We start from the raw sequence: 15,800 nt of genomic DNA, 5'->3' as shown, positions 1-15,800 counted from the left end.
ATGAAATACTCACTTATTCACTCTTTACAGGTGGGTCTTTCCTTTCTTTGCACACTGTGAATTTATTTCAGAATTCATTTTCAATATGGTCACTCAAGGCCCTGCACTCAGAAAAGTTCTATGCTTTGAGTTTAATGCTCTGAGTGACTGTGTTGAGTTTTCAAGGTGGGGTTCAATGGGGAAGTGAACACTCTGGGCCTGGATCCTTGGCTTGCACATGCATAGTGTCCCCTTCTGCAGTCTCTCAGGATGGGTACCTGGATGCCTGTTCTCTCCTCCTACTTCCCAAATTCCACCTGGCTTGTCTTTATCTGCTACAGCCCCATGACCGCCTCCACCTACTCATGCCCAAGGGAATAACCAGGTCACCTGGGGGCAGGGGTCTCACGGTCTATCACAGCTCTTTGCTCTAGTGGGGGCTTGGACAAAGAGCTGACACAGTGACTGTCCAGGCTTAGGTTCTGGGTATACTCTGGGGTAGATGCAGGAAAAGGTGGTGCCTGTACTCATTCCAGGATAGCAATGCTGCAATGTATTAGTGGGGGCAACTGGATGGGGCTCTCATCCAACTCTGATACGAGTCCTGAGCATTTTTGATGTGGCGATTGCAATCCCATGGGTTTCTGTGTGTTCTCTGGGTTAGGGCAGTGAGAAGAGGGCATTGACTTGGGTCCTGAATTTTCATTTTGGTGTAGAATGAACCTAATATAAGAATAATTTAAATCTTATCTTAGTCCTTTTTCTCTTGCTATAACAGAATACCCAAGACTGGTTAATTTATAAAGAAAAGAGGTTTATTTTGGCTCATGGTTCTGAGGATGAAAAATCCAAGATGGCCGCATCTGGTCAGCTTCTGGTAAAGGCCTCGTGCTGCATCATAACATGACAGAAAACATCACATGGCAAGAGGGCATGAGCATGCCAGCTCAGGTCTCTCTTCTGCCTTTTATAAAGCCACAATTCCTTTATGGGGGCCACGTTGATGACTTTATCTTATCCTAATTACCTTCCAAACACCCAACCTTCAAATGCCATCAACATATAATTTGGGGGATGAAGTTTTCAACACCACAAATTTGGGGAACATATTCAAACCATAGCAAATCTTTAATTCATTTTGATTTTTGTATACAGTGTGAGATAAGGGTCTAATTTAATTCTTCTTCATGTACATATCCAGTTTTTCCATCACCATTTATTAAAGCTACTGTCTTTTTCTTGCGTGTTCTCTGAACATTTGTTGATATTTAATTGGCTATAAATGCGTGGATTTAGTTTTGTGCTCTCTATTAGAGATCTATTGCACAATATGGTGTCTATAACTAATTGCAGTATATTGTGTTCTTGAAAAACCCTGAGAGGAAGTGTTAAGTACTCTCACCACAAAAATAGCTATGTGAGGTAATTCATATGTTCATTAGCTTGATTTAGTTAATCCACAATGTATATATACTTAAAAACAACATGATAAAAACATGCAATTTTATCTGTCAATTAAAAATGAAATAATAAAAAAGGAATAATGTATTCTATAAAGCCCAGATATATAAAACACAACTTCCACACTTTGAAGTAGATTATAATCTACTGGGGGTGGTATTAATTTTTGCACATATATCACAAAGCAAGATATGTTATGGGTATAGTAAGTGCTTAACCAATTACTCAAGGAAAGAGAAAATTTTTAAAATCATTATTTGAACAAAGAAAATAAAATTTGAATTAGGATTCTTAAAACATGAGTGACATTCAACGGGCAGAAATGAAACAGAAAAAGCTATTCTAGGTGTTGGGAGCAAAATGGGTGTAACTAAGGGCATGGGAAATCCAAACAGGGATTTGGTAATTCACCTCTTTGGAGTCTAGAGTACATGAGAGTAGTGGTAAAAGATAAGACTGGGCCACTAATTAGAGACAGACAGGAATAAATAATATCCACTACCACATATTTAATAGATAAATGACATAATGATCATAGTAAAAACAAGTATTTCAAAACAAGTATTATAATCACTGGTCAAAATTCCCAACAGCACAAACATGTTATAGGTTGATCTCTTACTACTCACTAGGCATAGAACCATCTTTTCTCTCCTGAGTAAAACCTCTTGAGCTAACAGGCTCTAGGATACAAATTAGAGTCTCTGGTTCTCAATGACTTCGACTTCGACTTCGACTGAATTTCTGTCCAAGAGCACATTATGTCAGATGCATTAATTGTAGAGAAAATGTTGATTATTAGGAATTATCTTGTTTTCTTTACCAGATAAAGCCTTCAAAGTTTAAGTGGACTAAACTTGCAAGTAACATATACCTGATCCCTGGTGAGTCTGGAAGCAGGGATTTTTCACACACGGTGGTTGTAAAACAAACATTAAATTCAAGAAGATAGCATATTTTTACATGGCTGCCACATAGTGATGCATGAAGACTAAGCAATGTTTACACTAATTATTGACAAGGACACATAATCCTATGATTTCTAAACTAGCTGACACTTAGATAAACCTATTAACTACATCTTGGATTCTGCTGAAACCAATGTTTCTAAAGCCTACAGAGAGCTCTGCAGGAGCATTCTGCATATTAAGAAGGTCATTTGCTGAATTTATGCCTTCAATATTTACCCATGCACAATTGACACAACCAATACCAGTTATGGAAATTATTTGAAATTACAGGACCAAGGAGTATTTCTAAGTATATGCAATTTAATCAAGAAATTTTCTTTAACACAGTTATTTGAGTTACAATGTATACACTGGCAAATAGCCCACTGGCTTTTAATGATCATAAGCTTCCTTAGTACAATCACAGTAGATGCTAGTGTGCTAGATGCTAAGCACAATTCATCTAGTCAAAATACTGATAAAGACCGTCATGGTGTCATTTTAGAAAATTACAAAATTTTATACCAGTGGTTCATTCAAGCCTAAAAAATGTCGTGTATTCACTAGAGTCTTGGGGCTTGGTCATCACACTGAGATATAAGAGGTGGCTTCCTTATATCATAGAAAATGGCTCAGAAACTGCAGGAACCTTGCTTGGTTAAAACAGAATTATTTTATGTGAAGCATAGAATTAGTCTACAGGTTCCACTATTAAAATCCATCAAACGTTATTTAAGTACACTGCCTAAAGAAATATTTTATAGAACACCTTCAAGGAGGCTGTAAAGTCCATTTAAGGCCAAGCAAAAGACAAATGAACGAAAACCTTAATTTGTGTCTTCTCCTTCCCCAGGGAGGTTTGTGAAGCAGTATTCCCTGCCTGGAATGCTCTTCACAGATGCTTTAGTTGATATTTGGTAAGGAAAATGAAAGCCACTCTAAGTATTCCAAATGGACAGTGTTTTAATGCAAGTAATTGGAGACTCATTGCAAACCATTAAAAGGTCTTTGAGTAAAAACAAAGGACAACACTATAAATTGGATATTTTCAGGAGCTCACAACGATGCTTTTGTGAAACTCAGGAATTTTAGTTAGTAGGGGTTATCAGACAGTACCAACCTTAACACCTTGCAGCATCAAACTGGTAAGATTCACTTGCTGTGTGCAAATGTGTTGTTTGAAAATGAGTTCAGAGGATGATGCCTTCTTCATTTCTTTTGTTTTCTGAATCTCATGTGACTCTCTCTCATTGACAGAATCTGACCTGGAACTTTACAGGAAATCTGATACTGAGAAAGGTTCTTCCCAGATTCTCCTCTCGCTACCAAAGAAGACGCTGGATAGAAATACAGGAATGCTCAGCTGACCAAAAAAAAAAAAAAAAAAAAAAAAGCCTGATTTAGCCCTCTGTTAACTCAGTACCCAAACCAAATTTAAGCTACTGAACAATTAAAATTTGCATTTTGTTTGTACCTAACGATGCAAGTTTTCTTCAAAAACCAAAGGTTGCACTCTCATAAGTCACTCTTCCCCACATCAAGTGATCTTTATGTTTTTTCTAAGTCACTTAAAAGGCATTATTTGGATATCCAGTTATTTAAAGACTGAATAGATATCTCTCAAAGGAAGATATGCAAATGGCCAACAGACACATGAAAAAACGCTAAAAGAAAATACCACTCAGCATCAGGGAAATGAAAATCAAAACCATATGAAGATACCGTCTCACCCCAGTTAGACTGGCTGTCATCAAAAACACAGAGAACAACAAATGCTGGTGAAGATGTGGAGAAAGGGGAACCCGCCTACACTGTTGTTGGGACTGTAAATTAATGCAGCCACTATGGAAAACGGTGCGGAGATTCTTTAAACTACTTCAGATAGACCTGCCATAACAATCCAGCAATTCTACTGTTGAGTATATACCCAAAGGAACGGGGAACATCATGTTGAAGAAATACCTGCACTCCCATATCTATTGCAGATCTATTTACAATAGCCAAGAGTTGGAACCAACCTAATGTCCATCATCAGACAACTGTATAAAGAAAATGTGGTGTATATACACAATGGAATATTACTCAGCTATAAAAAGGAATGAAATATTACCATTCAACAGCAACATGGATGAACTTAGAGAAAATCATATTAAGTGAAATAAACCAGGCACAGAAAGGTAAATATCCTATGTTCTCACTCATGAGTGGGAGCTAAAATAATAAACATGCAAATACAAGGAAGAAAGAGAGATACAATGTTCCCAATAGTACATTGAACTTTCAAAAGTACACCTGGGGTTACTAGAAGCGGAAAGGGATGGGGGAGGGAGGAATGGATAAAGGGCCATGAATAGCAATGATAGTATATATTATTGAATATAATAATTATTCTGATATGAGCACCACGTGGTTTTCAATGTTCAAGTCTGTACCTCATAGATATGTACAATCAACCTTATCACAATAAAAAGAAAAAAATAGACTGAGCTGTAAGTTGAATCACCAGCAGTACTTCACAGAAAAGAATAGGGGAAGGCAATTGGGAACATTGGTAAAATTACAAACTACGAAGTTTACTAAATATGCTATATCTTTAATTATAAGTAAATATTTGTAAGCATGTATGTGTATGTATGTGTATGTTTAAGGGGAGAAATAAGATGTATAATGACTACAGTTCTTTGTAACTGTTGTTATGGCAATGGTAAATCTTTATAAACTTTTATTCCCTATCCCATCGATGTCCTCTAGTTTCAGCAGTCTTCTCAGTTGACAATATTTCATTACCCTAAACTCCTGTCCCCGGATGAGCTAAGTTATTCATGGCTTTACCTAAATTGTTTGTCTTCTAGTAATACTTACCAATAGGCATAGGAATATAATGAATGCCCTGATTTACAGATTTACTCAAAATTCCCTTCATGGTGTAGCATCAGCACTATTTTTCCATGATAATCGGAATCAGTAATCCCAACCTGTATAGTACTCAGTCTCACTTTTACTTTTAATAAAACAGTAGAGGGAGCCCAAAATGACCAGTTAGCAGTTCTATCTTAAAGTCCTATTGAACTGTTTTGGGTTCTCTGACAGAAGCACTTCCCCTTTGGTCACCAGGGTATCTCGACATGTAAATCCCAAAGATAAAAACAAAAGTATACAAATAAGAAGTTAGAGATTATTATAATGAGAGGAGCTACCAACCTTCCACTCTTTGATTTGCAAAGCCAAGTGTTCTGTCTATTGGGAAAATGACACTGTATGGGTCACAAGGTGAAAACATACACTCGTAAGCTAGCTCCCGAGCAAGTTGTCATCAATATCTGGTGCTATTACTGAGTCCTCAATAGGCCACCCAACCATTCTATCATGTCAGCTGCTTAGAGAGATGGGATACATCATCAAACCAGTTAAGCTCATAACTGGAGCCAATTTCTTCACTTTTATTTTTTCTTGTAAATGAGTTTTAGCTTTTTTCTCTTGGATGCAGAAACTGTAGATATCACATCAAGAAACCATCAAGTAAAGCAAATGTATTCATGGCTTACTTTCCCACTTTAAATCTCTGTTCAAGTCTTTTATATAGAACCAGTTCCTTCTCCTCTTCTCAGTTGTACCTCTTCTATTTTCACTACTTTATTTTCTTTGTAGTTTTCATCACCATTTGATATATTTTACAATTATTTATTTGATTTATTGCTTCTCTCTCTGTCATCCTAATAGGGTATAAGCTCATATAAGCAGCATTTTTTTCTATTATACTCATTGCTGAAAAGACTGGCACATAGCAGACACTCCATAAATAAATATTAGATGAATGAATGAATAATCTGTCTTGTTTATACCCTTTTATAATAAAATTAGAATGTGGAATAGCAGCAATTTCTAAAGAAAAGTTAGAAGAAGAATTAGTAGAGCAGAGGTGTATAGGACATCAATTAAATTCAAGTAAGAAATTAATACTTCAAAAATACAGTAGACTCTATGACTTCACCAAGTGAATATTCATGGTTTTAGCAATCCCCAGACCATCATAAAGATCATTTAAGTTAATCCTTCACAAGTCTTCTAAAGGACTAATTTAAATCTCCTTTTTACTGAGTTGTGTCTGATAAGCACATGCCCTGGAAATACTACACCACCATCGTGAAATTACACCTTAATCTGGATATGTTTTATCTACTCCGTGTTGCAAAATTTACCATCCGTGGTGTTGCTATTTCATGAAAAAACAACCATTAAGCAGTGTAAAACATCAGAAATAAAAAGTCAAAGACATCTCACTTTCGTGACACGAGGAGATGTACAGTAAAGAGATCATCTTCAACAGAACTTTACTGTGAAAGAAATCTGTACATTTTCGCATTGGTAAAGTTGAGGGTAAACATACTCTATACCATTTGATGTTATCTAGACACTACTGTACCAAAGAATCCCAACATTTATTTAGTTAATCACAACTATTGAAGCCCAAAGGCAAAGTGTATACACATTTTCTTCAATTGTCTTTTTTATTTTAAACCACATATATATCAAGCAGGGTCAACACAAGAAACAGCCCATCTCAGGGATTTCTATGGCTGCGATTACCATGCAAACCTTCTTAAAAGTGTTGGACAAGCTTCAGGGCAAGCAGAGAAAAATGAGATGAGTTCATGAATGAGCTAGAACAGGAAGTCACACAACCTGAGCACTGGGAGGGAAAAGCAAAGGAATGTTATTGCCAGAGTCTTGCAGACGGGGCCCCCCAGTAGAATGGAGTTAGCTACATGATTCTCAAGGCACAGTGGAAAATTAAAACGTGGGGCCCCTTACTCAAAAAAAAAAAAAAAAGTATCATCAAAAGTATATGAAAAGGTGCTCAACACCACCAATCATCAGTGAAATGCAAATAAATACCACAATGGGATAACACTTCCGAAGAAGAAAGTAAAGAAAAATCTCCCTGTTTCCATAGCTAGAAACAGAAGGATTTATTTTTTAAATAGAAGGATTTATTCTTAAATAGCATTTTTAAACCTATAAATAACTTTAGTATTCACTTCTGTTTAAACTATTTAGTTTCAACTTCAACATCCTTATGTTAAAAAAAAAGTGCAAAAAAAAAAAAAAATGGAGATATTTCCAGAATAATATATTGTGGAAAAATATTGCCTTTAATTTAGTTGGTTGAACTGAGATTATATGTCTCTTTCCAAAATAAAGAACGAAGACATTGGCAGGACAGATAACTGGATAGGGATAACAATATGCAAAAACATCACATCTCTCTCCATCCTACTGTGAACATAAACCAACAGAATAATGCTGATGTTAGATCGAAGCCTCTACCTTCGCGAAAGAAACGCAGAGAATCTCATTCTGGCATGCAGGCATGGCCGTCTCTGTCATTGATTTAGAGAGTTCAGTCCTTCCAACCACCTGCTAAAAGTGAAGCGACAGTAAAAATCAGGAGTAACCTTCACATATTTTCTTATAAAAATTCATCCAACTAAAAAGTCTGTGTTGAATGTGCTGGAAATAAAATATTAATCTTGTATTTTTCTTTACCCCAGGAAACTAAAAAAATAATAGATCTGCTAGACATCCAAACACATAAGATACAAAGTATGACACATATTCTATATAAATGAGTTTATATGTACCTGCGCAAAAATTATGAAACCCAAATAACACCAAAAGATGAACAATGCAGTATAAATCATTAGCTATGGTTAATTATCTAAATGAAGAAGCTTGTATATGTAATCTGAATTTATGTAATAGATACACTCCTCCATTTCTGCTTGCCCTAAGGAAAAATTAGAATTGGATATTTCTTACAATGCTCCTAAAGTATCATACTTATGCAGATGGAGGTTATGAAGAGCTTCAGAATTTCATGATACAGACGTGTCTCATTCATTGTTTTTTCCTTCAATAATTGTTCACATATGCAACCCCTTCCTGTTAGCAAGTCTATTATTGCCTTCCTGATTCTCATGCTTTCACAAATTCCCAGGAACCGGGGGCCATTATATTCCACAAAAGTGAAGACCAGTTCAGTGTCTACATTCAATTAGAGAGAACACAAAGGATTGATCAGTCCACCTCTATTGTCTCTTCTCTACCCCGTGGATAGTGATCCACCCCATGCGTTGATGTACCAGGTCTCTGCACAGGCTGCATCGGCTTCTCCAGGGAGCATGATACTATTCCAGCAAAAGGAGCTCCAAATTTGCAGCACTTCATGCTTAGTACCTTCAGTTCTCCAACAAAGCAGTATCTCAGCACACAGGTAGCCCTAATGAAAACATAAGTGTAAATCACTGTAGACACCATTCCCCTTCTTATTCTGGGGATCTATATTTTCAGGTGGTTAAGAATTTTTTTAGCTACTAAAAAAGTAGTCTTTTTGTTTTCTGACTCCTTCTGCTATTGTTTAATTATATTCCCATTTTTTTTTTCAGGCAATGTGACTACTCTACTCAGTGAAGTTTGCTTTATGAATTTGAAGTTTATAATACTGACCACCCACAAAAACAAGCAAAAAGCAAAAAAAAAAAAAAAAACAAAAAAAAACAAAAACCAGAAAACAAAATTTATTGAACCTTGCAGAAGTGGTTCTCAGGAATGCACAGCTGCACTTTGATGTAGGGTGGGGTTAGAGCTCTCTCTAGTGAATGCAAAATGATTTTCTGCCACCATTCTCACTTAAAAAGCAACAGCAACAGTAACAATGTAAATCAGTGTATGTTTTGGGTTTTCTGTTTTTAATTTTGCTGACTGTCATTGTTTAGTTAGCTGAAATGTATAAGAAAAAATTGATTACCAAGAAATTATTTAGGAAAAAAAATGTTTCCCTTTTTTTGCTTATATATTATTTAACATATTCATGGTAAAATATATGAAACATACTATTTGCCATTTTACTCATTTTTACGTGTATAATTTAGTGGCATTGATTATATTCACAGTGTTGTGCAGTCATCACCATAATCTACTTCCAAATTTTTTTATCACCCCAGACAGAAACTTTGCACCCTTTAAGAAATATCTGTCTCTTCTCCTCACCCAGAGCCCCTCTCTGATCTACTTTCTGTATTAATGAGTTTGTCTAAAAATGGAATCATATTTTTTTGTCTTTTTGGTCTGGATTAATTCGCTTAGCATAATAGTTTCAATGTTCATCTGTGGTTGTTGCGTGTATATGGACTTCATTGCTTTCTATGGCTGAATAATAGTCCACTGTGTGTACATACTGAATTTTGTTTATCCATTCATTTGTTGATGGTCATGGGGGCTGTTTCCCTCTTTTGGTTATTTTGGAACAATGCTACTGTGAATATTGGCATACCTATATCTGTTTGAGTCCCTGTTTACAATTATTTTGGATATATACCTTAAAATGGAATTGCTGAGTCATATGGTAATTCTATATTTAACATATTGAGGAACTGCCAAACTGTTTTCTACACTGGCTTAACCATATTTATATTGATTTTTTAAATTAAATTAAATTTTTTTTATTATACATACATGTTGGGTACAACATCATTGTGTACAATGTGTGTTGGTTAGATCAGTATAGTTAGCTTATTCATCATTACAATACACAATCATTCTTTGTGACCATTGACCAATTCCTCATTAGCCCCCCTCCCTCTTCCCCTCCCATTCCCTTTCCACCTCTAGTTTTCTAAAAGTTCAAGGTATTGCTCTGATTGTTGTTTCTTTCTTTCTCTCTACCTCTCTGTATTGTTCATTTGTTTATTTATGGATTCAGCTCCCAGTTATGAGTGAGAACCTGTGGTATTTCTCTTTCTGTACTTAAATTGTTTCACTTAGAATAATTTTCTCCAGAATCATCCACATTGCTGCAAATGGTAGAATTTCATTCTTTTTTATGATTGAGTTCCATCGTGTATATATACTACAATTTCCTTATCCAGTCATCTATCAATGGACATTTAGGTTGGTTCCATTGCCTAGCTACTGTAAATAGAGCTACAATAAACATGAGAGTGCAGGTATCCCTTTGACCTGATATTTTACAATCTTTTTGATATATCCCCCTGTCAGAGACCAGCTCCACAGGATTTGTTGGACCTGAATAGGTGGTGTGGATTTGGTGAAAAGGAAGAGGTGGACCACAGATGTCTAGTGCAAGTGTGGACCATGACCACATGAATCTTGCTTTATTTATATTTTTTACTTAATCTTTTACATGATGATTTATCTTTTAATCAAAACATTTGTTATTTTATCTCTATAGAAAAAGAAAAATCAGAATGTTCCAAAGCACTCAAGCTGTGATAAAAGCACCCACTCATTCATCAATAGTTCACCCCAAAGCCTGTGGCTTGTGGCCAGGAAACTATACAATAGCAGCATGCTTGGCTTTCAGGAGCGTCAGACTTTTAGTTTAAACTATAATTCTTAACCTTCTTAACTTACAATTAAACCTTTTTTAAATCTTACTTATACTTACTACACTTAATTTTAATAACATTGATTAGTTATGGTTAACAATTTAATATTGTTTATACTTTATACATTTTTACTTATAATCAAAATCACAATGTTTATACCTTTTATTTCCCTGCCAATAGACTCCAGGATCAGCACAGAGGACAAAGTGAAAAGTTAAATGATCCTACTCAAACTAACAAAAACACACTATATCATTCTTATTATTACTAAGGAAAGAACATGTTCTTGGTAGATCAAGTGAAACTGTGGGAGTGGGGAGAAACAAAGAAATCTGTAACTGGTTGATGATCAATTAGTTATAAACATTACTGCACCCAGACCCGCCATCTCCCTGGGGGAATGTAGATAGAAATCTAACATAATAACTTAATTCCATAATAACTTAATTCCATGTACAAGAGCATGACCACAGCCACAATGGGTTAATGCACATATCACTAACAAGGAACATTAATAACAAAATTAAATGGAGCCAACCCATACCGGGAACATGCATCAAAAACACCTTTAGTACTGACAATGCCCATTAAATAAACCAGTTAATTTTGATGTATTTTAACATGTCCTTCAAGAAACTCTAGGGAATTTCCCAAAGCCATACTAAGCCAAAAGGTTAGGCTGTTTAATTCTGGGAAGCCTTGTCAAGCAACCAAAGGTGAACAAACAAGAACTTCCACGGAGCCGTGCCACACACACGGGACCCCTTTGTAGCCTGCAGAACAAGGGGTATCACTCAGACTCCCATGCAGTTCCATATAGCAGGATGGCTCATGGTATCCCCCAGTAGTGGGATTGCTAGATCATATGGAAGTTTCATCTGTAGTTGTTTAAGGAAACTCCATACTGTTCCCCATAATGGCTGTACTAATTTACAGTCCCACCAACAGTGCAGGAGGGTTCCTCTTTCTCCAGATCCTTGCCAGCATTTGTTATTCTGTCTTTTTTATAATAGCCAATCTGATTGGGGTGAGGTGATATCTCAAAGTGGTTTTGATTTGCATTTCCCTGATGATTAGTGATGTTGAGCTTTTTTTCATGTACCTGTTGGCCATTTATATGTCTTCCTTTGAGAAATGTATATTCATCTCCTTTGCCCATTTTTTAATTGGATTATTTGGTTTTTTGCTGTAAAGTTGTCTGAGCTCTTTGTATGTTCTAGATATTAATCCCTTGTCAGATGCATATTTTGCTAACACTTTCTCTCATTCTGTAGGATGTCTTTTCACTGTATTGGTCATTTTATTCAGGTTCTTTGCCCATTTCTTGTTTTTTTTTTTTTTTTTTTTTGGATATTGGGTTGATTTCCTTATATATTTTGGTTATCAACCCTTTATCTAATATATGGTTTGCAAATATTCTCTCCAAATTCATGAGCCCTTTCATTTTGTTGATTGTTTCATTTGCTACAATAAAATATATATGAGAATACACTATACACATCAGGCTGAGATACATCTTAGTTTTGATAAAATGAGATATTTTGATAGAAATCATGACAGAATAAAGGGTTAGAAAGAATAGCAACCAATGAACTTGCTTGAGTATTCCTATAAACTTACACAAAGAAGAGCAAGAAAAGAATAAGAGATAAATACACGATGTTTATTTTAGTAAAATATTTACTGTAATAAATGCTTAATGAATTTCTACTACTAGAAAAATAAATTAAATTTGGCATGTATGTGTATGAATGTGTGTGTATTTGGGAATCATGAATCAAAAAACAAAACACACAACAAAACTATTCAACATTTTAGAACACTGTATAACATACCATAGAATAAAAAAGTGATTTCAATGTAGAAGGGGTCTTGAAAACTTGTTAAAATGTAGTAAAAAAGAGATGAATGTCAGATATGAAAAATATGCACAATATTCCTAGTGGAATAGACTACATCCTAAAAGTACACACACGCACGCACACACACACACACACACACATACACGCACACACATTGACTTACAATCAATATCAAGTTACATTTAGAAAAAACATTGCCTGCCATTCTGCAAGATTTGTAAGTTCTTATGGTCTTCTAATTTTTAGAGGTAAGGAAGTGAAGAAAATTCAATTAATATTTTAAGATAAAACTCAGCGCTAGGGTGTGGATTTACACCTTCATGATGACTCTCTCACATATGAAGGTTGAAGGCTAAAGGTTTAGTGGGCAGTTCCTTCAATAGTTCAAAAGTTCAAATTTGCACTCTTCAGGAAATCTCTATTTTAACATATCTAGTACATATGTAAACACATACACATATATGTACATGAATATGTGTGTGACACGTATGCATACACACACAGTAGAGATACTAGAAAAATAGGTTGATTTCTAGTCCTTTGCTTCCAAGGTAATATTTCTAGTTTTAAATGCCAGAGATATATAGATAAATGTCTCTGGTAACCAATTCAGCCATCTTGTGAGGGTTCTGTCTGAATCAGTTGTGCAGAAAAACCATCTACTCCCAAGGTGCATTCAACCAGATGGAATTCTCCTGCTTCTTGACTAAACATGCTCTTCCGAAGGCAGAGCCAATTAGATATATCATGTTTTATGACTTCACAAAAGGCATTCTACTCAGTGGACCAGGAAAAAAAAAAAAAAAAACTATTTCGGGTAAAGTCTTGATCTAAATAAGTGTCAAAAATGCAATAAAATCTTCTCCACCAAAAGAATGGAAGCCATAAACAGGGACTTTTTTTTTTCTTTCTTTTCTGGTCAGGACAACATTGAAAATGCTAAAAATAAAATATGGTGATTTTTCTCAGCTACAGGAGTTTTGCAGTTTTATGATGTTGGAATTGGGTCTTGCAATTTATGTGCCTGACTTAGAAAAAACTTCGTGTTAAATGTACATGTTAAATGTGTAATTTGCAGAGGATCGTCCTTTCATTTGATTTCCATTTCACATCAGAAAATATGCTATAGCTAAATCATAAATGGGAGGCAAGTGTCCTTGACTTTCTGCTCTGATACATATATATATATATATATATATATATATATATAATTTACTTATTTAATATTCTCTTTCTGTTGAATTGACTGACTTAAGAGTACAGTTGTCACTGGATTCAAAACTCAAGGTTCACAATTATAATTTACTTCATAACTTTATTTTCGTCTAGTCAGCATGATATGACTTCATCAGTATTTCAGAGAATTCATGTTCCCTCCTTGAACCCCCATTTATTTCTTTTCTGACTTCATTAAATTTGTTCAATATTTATTTTTCCAATTAATGTTTTATATTTTTCCTAGCAATATACAAATAGTTCCACATTCTGCCAAAATTGTCTTATATGTAAAGTTCAAAATAAATAATTTTTGCTGTGTCTCCTAACTCTTAAATACAGTGGCCCTCTGTATGTGAGGTTTCTACATCTGCAGATTTAACAAACTGTGGATGAATAATATTTTTAAAAACATAACAATACAGGCCGAGCCCGTGGCGCACTCAGGAGAGTGCGAGCGCGGCAACGCTCCCGCCGCAGGTTCGGATCCTATATAGGAATGGCCGGTGCACTCACTGGCTGAGTGCCGGTCACGAAAAAGACAAAAGAATAAATAAATTAAAAAAAGATAAAAATAAAAATAACAATACAATGATAAAAAATTAAAATATAGTATAACAATTATTTGCATGGCATTTTCATTGCATTAGGCATTTTAAATAATCTAGAGATAATTTAAAGTATATGGGAAAATATGCATAGGTTATATGCAAATACTATGTTATTCTACACAAGGAACTTTAGCGTCTTTGGATTTTTGTATTCAGAGTGGGACAGGGTCGTCCTCGTGGACACCAGGATACAACTATATATAATCGTTGGTCATTTCTTCAAAATAGCTTTTGTCTCTCTGTCCCTACCTTGTTATTTACCCTAGGCTAGAGTCTTACCAATTATTCTTTTTAATTCCCTGTAGCTGCTTTCCTACCGATAAAAACACTGACATATTTCTGAACCCAAAATAATAATTTAACCATTCTATATCATACTAATCATCTTCAGATAGCTTCACAGATTTCTACAGATTTAATTTTTTTAAAAAGAATTTCACTCTATATTTTCTATTCTCCTATAATTACCATTTAAAACAGCATGCGTGCCATTTAGAAACAAGATGATCTTTTTACTGTAAGCTAATAATACTACAATCACTCTTAACTCGTCATCCTACTTTATTCTACCCAGAACGTTCTTTCATGTAACTTCCCATTTCTCATCTGCAAGAAAACATCAATTTCTATACTATGAATCAACTTCCTCATTATTTTGGTTGTTTTTTATATATCTTTTTATATAAAATTATAGGTTCCTCAAAAATCATGTTTTTATTAGCTCCAACTATGAATGGGATTGTCTTTCAAATAATTAGCACTAACAGTTTGATAACTGCACATCTGATTAACTACTTCATGTTTGTATATCTTATCTCCTAAATTGGATTCTAACTTCCTACATGGTAAAAAGAGGCCAAAACCAAACAGATCCTGAGAAGATGAATGCATGACCTACTTTTTTTTCCAAGGTAGAATTATTTCTCCTTATATGGGAGTTGGGGTAGAAAATGTTGTTAACCCTTAAAGTAGATTTACTGGATCATGTGGGACTTGGTTTATGGGAATGCTTTCAGAACTCCAAAAATATTACATTCATAATGTTCCCTTATGGATATTCTTGAATCTCAATGGATATTTCTGAGCCTCTTATTACATCTTGGCACATGAAAGATTCACAAGCAGTGTGAAAAAGCACTTGAAAATTTCCTAAATTTAATGCTACTGTTCAGTATGGACTTTGATGCTAAGAACTTTTCATGCTAAGAACTATATTATATATCACCTTAATAGAATAATGACAAACAACATTGCTAACACAACTTGATGAATGGACACTAAACTTCACATATTGTATTAACTATATATTAAGTA

This window comes from Cynocephalus volans, chromosome 13 (assembly GCF_027409185.1).
Source record: "Cynocephalus volans isolate mCynVol1 chromosome 13, mCynVol1.pri, whole genome shotgun sequence".
Lineage (NCBI taxonomy): Eukaryota > Metazoa > Chordata > Mammalia > Dermoptera > Cynocephalidae > Cynocephalus > Cynocephalus volans.
The sequence above is the reverse complement of the archived record's forward strand: the minus strand, read 5'-3'. Positions refer to the sequence as shown.